This window comes from Pinus tabuliformis, chromosome Q, assembly GCF_031772625.1.
Source record: "Pinus tabuliformis cultivar Carrire ecotype Pingquan chromosome Q, CPIR1, whole genome shotgun sequence".
NCBI lineage: Eukaryota > Viridiplantae > Streptophyta > Pinopsida > Pinales > Pinaceae > Pinus > Pinus tabuliformis.
The window spans coordinates 700,568,224-700,579,272 of NC_142296.1; positions in this window are offsets into that span (position 1 = coordinate 700,568,224).

Genomic DNA, 11,049 nt, shown 5'->3' on the forward strand with positions numbered 1-11,049 from the left:
CATACAAGCTCTACAAGCCATCGATCAAGAAGATCATAATCAACAAAGATGTGCAGTTCATAGAAGAGGAAGCATGGGATGGAACAGTCAATGTGAAAGCATGTATACCACATGAGGACAAAGAGGAATTGACAACAACAAGCAATTCCTCGGCAGTGACTCCCTCTTCTCCTATTCAAGCACAACAACGTAGGCAACAAGCAACATTGTTAACAAATAATATGATAGTGTCACGCAGTGAAGAAAGTGCTTCTCCAAGCACACTGTAAAGCGCAACACCAAGTGACATGTCAAGCCCATCTTTAGCAAGCACAAGAAGACCAAAATTTAGAAATTTAAATGAAATTTATGAGCAAGATGAAGTTGATAGTAATGCTAGTCTGAATTCCTTATTTGCATTATTTTGTCATGTAGATGACCCAATCCATTTTGTGGATGCATTCAAAGAAGAAAAATGGGTTGCGGAAATGGAGGAATAAATAGGAGCAATAGAAAAGAATGACACATGAGAGTTAGTGAACCCTCCACAAGGAAAATAAGTCATTGGCAAGAAGTGGGTCTATAGGACCAAGAGCAATGTCGATAATAAGATTGAAAGGCATAACTCAAGGTTACTTGTCAAAGGCTACAAGCAACAACATAGAAGAGATTATGCGAATACATTTGCGACAATTTTGAGGATGGAGACAGTGTGTACAGTTGTGGCGACTGCCACGCACCATAAATGGAAAGTGTATCAAATGGATGTAAAATCAACGTTTTTTAATGGAGTGCTGAAAGAGGAAGTGTATGTTGTGCAACCACCTAGTTATGAGGTTGAAGGCAAAGAAGACAAAGTGCATCAGTTGAGGAAAGCTCTCTATGGGCTTAAGCAAACACCATGTGCATGGTATAACAGGATAGATGCTTACTTGTTGTACACTGGTTTCGACAAATTTGACGGTGAGCCTACTCTCTACATCAAAGAGAGTGATGGTAAGATACTTATCCTTGTCTTATATGTAGATGATTTTATTTTTAAAGGCAATGATGATTTTCTCATCGCTGATTTCAAAGAAGTCATGAAAAGTGAACTTGAAATGACTGACTTGGGGTTGTTAAGATTTTTTGAGTAAAGAAGAACAAAAAGCTTTCAAGTCCTTGCGAAATAATGACAAGGTAGTAGTTCTTAAAGCAGATAAAGGTGGAGCAGCAGTCATCTTGGATAAAGAAGACTATGTACGAAAAATGAATGATCACCTAAATTGTGGCAGTTATAAGAAGCTGAGCAGTAATCCCATGGCCAAATACAATGATCATGAGATTAAAAAAGCCATGGAGAAAGCTGAAAGAAGGTTGTCATCTCCCAAGCCTAAGGATCAGGACCAACCTCAATGTGGTAAGGTTTTTCTACCTTATATCCATGGGGTTACAGACAAAATCGCTAAAATCCTAAGAAAGAAAAACATTATTACTCAATTCTCAGCTCCTGGTACTATCAGACAAAGTTTGAAGTCTGTAAAAGATGATATTGACAAGCATCAGCTTAAAGGTGTCTATAAAATAGACTGTTCTTGTGGAAAAAGCTACATAGGTGAAACAAGTCGCTCCCTCCAGACAAGACTCAAGGAACATGGCGCTGACATCAGGAATGGAAGATCTCGTACCTCAGCATTGGCAGAACACTCCTCGAAAACTAAGCACCACATCTGCCTAGAGAACGCATCAATTATCGCAAGGGAAGAGCAGCATCAAAGATGAAAGATCAGAGAAGCACTTGAAATTATTAAGCATCCTTGTAATCTGAACAGAGACAATGGTATGGAGATTAGCGGGAGTTGGCTTCCCCTGATCAGGGAAATCAAAAAGCGTCAACCCATCCCCAGGTAAGCCTTCAATAGGTAAGTTATCCCTATCCTATCCTATTCTATTGGTGAGTGCTTTTTATTTTTATCATAATTAGAATTATTAACATTAAAATACTTTAATATATTAAAATTTTCATAACTATTAATTAATTTATAATTATTATAATAATTAATTATAAATATTATTTATTTATAATTAATTAATATAATTTGGTTCAATTATTTGCTCCTTTATCTTAATAATTATCTTTCTAATGCTAGAATATAATAATTTCTATATAACTAAATTAATATATTAATTACTATATTGATCAATTATAAATATTATTTATAATTATTAATATGGATTGATTTAATATATTAAATTAATTTATAGAAATTAATATATTTTAGTTTAATATATTATCTAAATAATTTTTTTTTAATATCAATTCTATCTTTAGGTTATAAACCTATTTATTAATTTTTTTTTTTTTTTTAATTTCAATAAAGCATAAGAAGATTTATTAAAATGAAAAATTAATTAAAATAAAATAGAAAAATAAATTAAAGATAAATTAATATATAAAACTTTTTAAAAATATTATGTATATTAATATTATATATTAATAAAAAAATTTAAAAATTTATTAAAATGAAAAATAATTTTTTTTAAAAAAAAATATTAATTATTATATATTAAATAAAAATTTGTAAAAATATTAATTATTATATATTAATTAAAAAAAAAATTAAATTTTTTTTATATATATTAATATTATATATGAATTATTATATATTGATTAAAAATTTTTAAAATTTATTAAAATGAAAAATAAAAAACTTTTAAAATATTAATTATTATATATTAATTAAAAAATTTTAATAAAAATTTTTAATAAAATTTCAATAAAGCATAAGAAAATTTATTAAAAGGAAAAATAAATTAAAAATAAAAATAGAAAAATAAATTAAAAATAAAAATAAAATTAAAATTGAAATAAATCTAGATTCAAGCCGACCTGTGCTTTTCCTTAAAAATTTTATCCTCATGGGTATTTATTCTATCCATTCTGCTCTTCTTTTATCATCATTCTCAAACCCTGATGATGGATCCCATTTGGGATTTGAAACGTTGGTATAAAAATGTTCATACTGTGGATTCTCCGGTCAATGGTTCAAAAAAAATAAAATGGCATTTTTATTTCTCAAGCAAAGTATGTGGCAGACATTTTGGAGAGGTTTAATCTACAAAACATCAAGCCTGTACCAACTCCAACTGTCATGGGGTTGAAGTTGAGCAAAGAATATTGCATCAACAATTTCAATCCAACATTATACAAAAGCATGATAGGCAGCTTGATGTATTTGACCACAACTAGGCCGGATATAACGTATGCAGCGAGTGTGGTGTCGAGGTTCATGGAGACACCCAAGGAAACACATAGGGAAGCAACAAAAAGTATCCTAAGGTATGTGAATGGGAAAAAACAGTATGGTATTTTGTACGTCGCAACAGATGATTTCAGGTTGGTTGGTTACACTAACAGTGATTGGGCAGAAGTGTCGATGACAGGAAAGCATGTCAGGATATGTTTTTCATTTAGGTTCTGAAGCCATGTCATGGACCTCCAAGAAGCAGCCAATAGTGTCATTGTGGACAGCAGAAGTTGAATAGTTCGCCACAACAACAGCAGCGTGTGAGGCAGTTTCGATGAGAAGGATGTTGAGGGATCTTCACCACAACCAAGAGGAAATGGCAACTATCTTCTGTGACAACACTTCTGCAATTGAATTGTCAAAGAATTATGTCTTTCACAAGAGGACCAATTATATTGATGCTAAATATCATTTTATCAGAGAGTTGATTAACAATGATGAAATTGTGTTGCAACATTGCAGGTCACAGGAACAATTTGTTGATATCTTCACAAAGTCATTGGAACGTGAAAGTTTTGTTTATGTCAGAGATTGTTTGGTAATTGTCAATGGCGGCAGTTGTGATTAGGGGGGAGTGTTGGAAATGTTAATCCCAACCATCGCGTTAAACACTCTGACAGCAACCATACTTGTCAAAAGTATTTTTTCAGGTTGCAATTTTGTTTACAGGTGATAGGACTAAAGTCTGAGCAGAAGTACATGGTTGACCATTCTGCAAAACAACAAATAGTTTAAGGTACTTATTGGTAAATAGGTATGGGCAAACATTTACTCTGCCACTGTTACCCACACTCCATAGCAACTGCAAGTTCAAAAAACCATTTATTGTGTAAAATCGCTCATGTTGTCTATTAATTATTTGCTATGTCATGTATTAATGTCAAATTTGTATGTTTTCATAAATATGAATGTAAAAGTCATTTGCATGATTGAGCAAGTATAGAGGAGTGAGTGTGTATGTCTGAGAGGTAGCGACGAGAAAATCGTGGAGGAAATATTGGTGGCCACATGAGAACATGAAAACCAGTGTTAGGGATTTTTACAAATAGTTACTCTGCAACCCTAATGAAGCTTAAATCGCAGTATGTTTTTGTGTTTTAACTATGTTTTCAAATATAATCTAAAGCATGGTTTGTTGCGATATCGTTTTAAACCTTCATGAGTAGATTTTCCACAACCTTTTTGGTTTTACTCTGTTTTGATGTGCGTTAAATTTCTGTTTCAATTAAATTGTGATATCCTTGCCGCAACTTCTTCTCCCCCTTCTTTGTTAGGATATTAACTCTTCCTTTACCAATGACAGAAACTTTGCTATCAGTCCCTAATGTCACTTCAGATTTCACACTTTCATCTATATTGGAAAACATTTCTATGTACCCTAACATGTGGTTGCTACACCCTGAATCTACATACCATATATCACTTTGTTTTTCTTGTGCTACGTTACAAGCTAAAAACATGCTATCATGGTTCTGATTTTCTTTTGTGAAATTTACACTTGGGTTTTTACTAATGCCATATTGCTTCTTTCTACATTGATTTACATAATGACCATGCTTCTTACAGTAATGACATTGAACTTGAGATTTATCATACCTATAACCTTGTGCTTGATTTTTGGTTAGGCCTTGACTTGGATTTTGATTGTTGTCCCTTCCACTTGTGCTTGAAGGGCTACTTCTTCCACCTCTATGTGGGCTTCTTCATCTTCCTCTAGCATATGATCTTCCTCTGCCTCGACCTTGACCAAATGAAACTTGTGTCTTGAAGGTATGCTCCAATGAGGAGCTTGCTTCTCTATTCAGTCTATGTTCATGAGAAACCATTGATGCATGAAGCTCATCCACTAAGAACTGTGAGAGATCCTTTGTCTCTTCTACGGCCATAACAATGCCATCAAACCTTGTTGGCAAACTTCTCAAAAATTTCTCAACTATTCTCCTTTCCTCAAGTGTCTCACCATGAGACATGATTTGAGTAACCAACCCTATTACATGTGTGAAAAATGAGTCTACATCCTCAGACTCTTTCATACAAAGTGTTTCAGAATCTCTTCTCAACATTTGCATTTTTGTTGTCTTGACTTTTTCCATTCCTTGGTAGGTTGTATGGAGGGTGTCCCATGCTTGCTTGGACTTCATTTCTGCTGCAACCCTTGGGAAAAGACTTTCATCCACTTCTTCAAAAATGTAGAAGAGGATTTTTCATCCTTCTTCCTATTGTCCCTCAACAAATCCCTTTCTTCTTGAGAAAAGGCATTGTATGCTGTTGCATTAGCTGGTTCTTGAAAACCATTTTCCACCAAATCCAAATGTCTTGAGAAGAAAATAGGGCCTTCATTGTAATAGCCCAATAATCATAATTTCTTCCATTAAAGTGAGGTATTTGAGGATTATTCAAGCTTGTGCTTGATGTTGCCATTTCTGAGAATAAAAAAAAACTTTCTATCTGCTGGTAAATATGCTCAAAACATTATGCCCTGAAAACAATTTTTAATTGCTAGTAAAAACACTTGTTTTTACACTAACAAAGTTTAACCCACTCCGATACCATGTTAGAAAATTTCACAGGGGTAGAGGAGAGGAGTTCATCTAATAAATCGGTTGTGGCAAAGTCAACTTTAGTTGCGGCAAGGATATCGCAACTACACAGAGGCTTAATTGAAACAAAAATTTTGACACATAACAAAACAGAGTAAAACCAAAAAGGTTGCGGAAAATCTACTCATGAAGGTTTAAAACCATATCACAACAAACTATGCTTTAGATTATATTTCAAAACATAGGAAAATACATTCACGTGATAAATGAAGGCCACAACTCCAAGTAAAAAACAAAAACTTACTGTGATTTATGCTTCACTGGGGTTGCAGAGTAACTGTCTGTAAAACTCCGTAAAACTAGTTTTCATGCGCCCACCAATATTTCCTCCATGATTTTATGCTCACTACCTCTCAGACTTACACACTAGACTCCTCTCTACTTGCTCAACCATGCAAATGAATTTTACATTCGTATTTATCTCAACATACAAATTTGACATTAATACATGACATAGAAAATAATTAATAGACAACATGGGCGATTTTACATAATAAATGGTTTTATGAACTTGCAGGTGTTGTGGAGTATGGGTAACAGTCGCAGAGTAAATGTTTTTCGATGACTATTTATCAAAATTCAATAAGTACCTTAAACTCTATGCTGTGTTGCATAATGGTCTCAGACTTACACACTCGACTCCTCTCTACTTGCTCAACCATGCAAATTAATTTTACATTGATATTTATCCCAACATACAAATTTGACATTAATACATGACAAAGAAAATAATTAATAAACAACATGGGCGATTTTACATAATAAATGGTTTTATGAACTTGCAAGTGTTGTGGAGTGTGTGTAACACCCATGGAGTAAATGTTTGCCTATACCTATTTACCAAAATTTATTAAGTACCTTAAACTCTCTGCTGTGTTGCAGAATGGTCACCGATGTACTTCTGCTCAAACTTCAGTCCTTCTGTCTGCAAACAAAATGACAACCTACAAAAATACTTTGACAAGTATGGATGTTTTCAAAGTGTTTAACGTCGTGGTTGGGATTAATATTTCCAACATAATGTTAAGGGGTTATTATTATTTCTTTTGAAAAATGCTTACAATACCATAATCAGCACGTGATATGGAATGCATTAAATGTCCAACAATGAATATGGGATTTAGTTTTTTTATAAATTTTTGTTGGTAACTTTTGGTGAATTGGTAATTTGTTAAAGTAATTTAGGTAAGGTGTACTATTAAATTTAAGGATAAATTAGATTTCCATTATATCAAAGATATATGCAATGTTAAGTTAATTAATTAAATATATCAATAACTTATAACTGAAACCAAAAATCCCAAATCCCAAATTCCAGAAAACCCACATAAAAATCTCTATCCAAAAATCATAAACCCTACTAAGAAGCTCATGGGAAATCTCTATCCCAAGTTTCACTTACTATTAGAAATTGGTTACATAACATAATAGAAACCCGGATTAAAGCATTGCAAGAAAATTCAATCCATGATTTCCCCTAATGTTCAACCTACTCAGAAAATATTCCCAAATCCTACTCATACTAGTGAGGTCAATTTTTTTTTTTTTTCACTTTAGTCATGTCCATCCATTTCTGGAGTATTTCCAAAATTAAAAATCCTCACCATGCTTTACCCCAAATGATCAAGTCATGCACATTCAATGATTAATTATATCAAAATTTGAAGTCATTCATTTTGTTTCAAGATAGGATTTATCAATTGCAGTTTAATGTTTCCTTACATTTCCAAACCATTATACTGTAGGTTTGTCTATAAATTGTTGTACCCATGGCTGACGACCCAACTACCAGTATGTTTCTTTATTCGACTTTCTATTGAAAAGACAAAGGAGTAAAGGCACAAAATTTCACACACACAATAACGAGAGTCATGGATCTTCTATTGATAAAAAAACTTTATTTGACTTCATTACAATGAACCTGGTGAAGGGTATTTAAAATTTGTCGTCTAGTGACTTTCCTAAAATAACTTAATCTGCAAACACACTCTAAATTCCACTTTACCCAAAGCATGATTTAACTGGAAGTTACTCAACTTGAATGAGTTAACTAACTCTCCAAATTTAGCTAATTATTGCATACATGGGTAATTACAATTTCCAACACTCCCCCTTAATTGCGGCCATATGACTTAACATAACTCAAAATGACTCAACTATGTCTACTAGACTTACAATAGAAATTGACTCAATCACACTATTACACGAAGGGCACTTTTAAGACATTTTTTTAAGACAAAATAAATCTTTTGTCTTAAAAAGTCACTTTTTATTTTAGTTATTTTACATTAAAATTTAATATCAATTGAATTGTCTTAAATACAAAATTTAAGACAAAAATAGTTTGAGAAAAAATATTTTAAGACAAAACTTTATAGTTAAGACAAACAATTTGAGACAAAACTTTATCTTTAAGACAAAAAAAGTTTTAAGACAAAAATATTTTAAGACAAAACTTCATATTTAAGACAAAAATATTTTAAGACAATTTTTTTTTTATTTAACACAAAAATAGTTTGAGACGAAAATATTTTAAGACAACTTTACATGTCAGAAAATTAGCAATTAAGAAAAAACTATATCAATTTAAGACAATATTATCTAACACTTGCAAAATTGACTCTCGCAGTGTGCCCTAAGTCTGTCATCTTGTGGGCTACTACTGTCTCATGCCTATACCAAGGTTTCTATTTCACTTACCATTCACGTTATCTTATATAAATACAACAAATTGTTGGGTTCTTAGTTTTGTGGAGGTAGCCGACTCTGAAGAATGCAAAAACGTTTCCTAGCAATATTTACTAGACATTAATTCCTCTTTTGTCCCTTTGATCTCTGCAACTTGTCTATCGTTGCATTCAGGAAGTTTGTAAAATTATTCCATGAGTGGATAGGGGATAATTATATTTTTAATTTTTGAAAAGAGATATTAAAACCACATGAAATTTAATCATATCAATTTCTTTCTTTTATATTATATTTTCCCTTTTTATTAATCATTTTTAATTAAATATAAATTAAAATATGCTAATTATATTAATTTTCTAATTAATTATAAAATTAAAATACAACATTTTGAAAAGATAGAATATTTTTAACTAATTTTCAAGTATTTAATTTAACGTATATTTATTTGAAAATTATATAAAAAATTACATAAAAGTAATAAATTAAAGATAATTTGATTTTAAAACAATTAAAATATACATACCACATTATAAAAATAGAACTACATTGAACGTGTTTCTCGATGGGCTTTGGCTGGGCAGATTTTGTAAATCAGAGCATTTAATTTTCGGTTGTCTCAAGTTCAAGTCTCAGGATGTGTTTTCAGTCTCAGTGCAACCTGCAGTTGCAATGCAACACTAGTGCGAGCCCAAGGGTGAGGAATATTGAAAATGATACCTTGACTAAAGGTTTGGTTCCATCATCTCCCCGCTCTAGATTAAGCACGCTGAGGAATGGTATTAGGATTTCAAGAAGTACGTGTGCAATTTGTTTGCAGACGATGCATCATCTCGTTCATGGGTGAAATTTTACTCTTGTGCACGAGTGGTGTTGGGCCATGGAAAAGGTATCTTTTATCCTCATAATAGCTTAAATTAATAATCTGTCTTGATGTGTTTATCTTCATTTTAGGAATAAATATTAAAGAAACAATGGTGGAAGCTGGATAAAACTGATCATTAACGAATTGGGTAAATCAAAACATGAAAAACTAACTTTCACTATCTTTATAAGCAAGAACATGAATTGAACCATTGTTGTCCAAACGACAAGAACAACAACGACCAAGAAAGGAAAAAGATAAAAATGACAATGGAAGATCAGGAGGGTTAATTCTATTGTGCAATGAAATCAGATTGTTGGTTGTGAAATCCTCAGGATCACCTGATCCTGTTTATTCGCTTTTATCCATTTATCTTTCCAAGGTTATATAAAGCCATCAGGCGAAATGAACAACTAGTTATAAATTTTAAGATTTAACTATTCATTTTGGACAAAGAGTACTTTCATTACTGTGACGCTGTAACTCTATTATCAAGTTTAATGAAGAAGACTGTGTTTTACCTATAATCGTATTCTGAGTGTCTTATGGTAGTGACTCCTGGAGACTTTGGGCCTAGTCGATAGGATATTTTCTACTTTAATTGTGTCATATTTATTTAGGATTATTCCTATAATCGTTTATTACTGTTAGTTTGTGAAATTAGAATTATTCTGATTACTATGAGTATTGATGATCATGATTTGATTTTGTCGTTCAAACTAGATTCCAGAGTTTGTCATGTTTTATATTTTCGTGTTAATCTTTACTGAATTTATCATATTGATTTCAGTATTCGATTGTTATTAATTTTGAAGTAGTATTACTAGATATCTCAAGCTTATAGTTGATTTCTTTCGATGAGATGTTTGCATAGTTACTTGTTGTTCAATTTCTATATCTTCCTTCACGCTAAACGAATTATTGTCAATACCAGTTTGATTTTCTAAGACTGATTTGTTTTACTTGCATTCCGATTCAGTTCTTTCCATAATAGATTAAAGTAGATTTGGAAATGCTTTAAATATTTCTTTTAGAATTGTTTTGGATTGAACTTCGAGAATGAGATATTAATCATTGAAATGATTCTAAATCATTTCATTATGAATTAGCCTTTGAATTCACTTGCATAGACAATGTTGAACTCTCTTGAAATAAACAGACTTAACATGGGTTGATGATTAATGTAGGTATTAAGATTGCTTGTAACAATCATCTTAGTGCACCAACATTTTGGCACCATTGCTGGGGAGAGTGTTTGAAAGTGATTTATTTTTATTTTGCTGTAAAAGAATTGGGTTTTAAAAACGGGTGGTAAGAACCTACACAACCAACAAGTAATGTGCTTGCTCATCAGCCCGCTTTTCAGCAAATGCATAGAGGTTAAATAGGAGTAGTTTTTTTTTTATTTTTTATGAATGGCTAGGAATAAAAAGATAGAAAAAGATCATAACCCCCTACCTAAATCCACAATCCCAAGGGATCGGTGAGCCTTGGCATATCAAATTTTATAGATGAAATCATAAGTAAAGCAGAGTCTTAGGCATCAGTAGGACCCCACACTATATCTCGAAAAAACCCTACTGTAATCCCTCAAGCAACAGGCTCACCATCTGCAACCTACATTGAGATTTAT